This window comes from Filicampus tigris, chromosome 16 (genome assembly GCF_054856515.1).
Source record: "Filicampus tigris isolate MCC_2025a chromosome 16, RoL_Ftig_1.0, whole genome shotgun sequence".
NCBI lineage: Eukaryota > Metazoa > Chordata > Actinopteri > Syngnathiformes > Syngnathidae > Filicampus > Filicampus tigris.
The window spans coordinates 9,589,549-9,589,904 of NC_141232.1; positions in this window are offsets into that span (position 1 = coordinate 9,589,549).

The window sequence follows — 356 nt, forward strand, 5'->3', positions numbered from 1 at the left end:
GGATTTCCAATTTTATAGCCTATTCAGCCCATTTTCCCTAAATTGCCTAAATTGTCTACCAATTTTGCAATGGCTCACGCGACTCATTGTCACGTTATGAGACTTAACCTTTGCCAGCAATCTTCCCAGCAGGTTTTCTATGTCCCTGCCTTTTATTTTCAGGGAAAACCTCCAGCTTTCAAATGCCTGCACTGGTAGCCACCTTGCTGGAAGAACTTTAGCCCACAACAAATAAATGAAACAAGCAAACCATCCAACAGCAGAACGCACTTTTGGCATCGGTTGAGTTAAACATGTTTGTAGACAGTCAACAATCCGCGGGGGTCAGGCGGGGTGGGTGTGGGACCCTCGTGAGT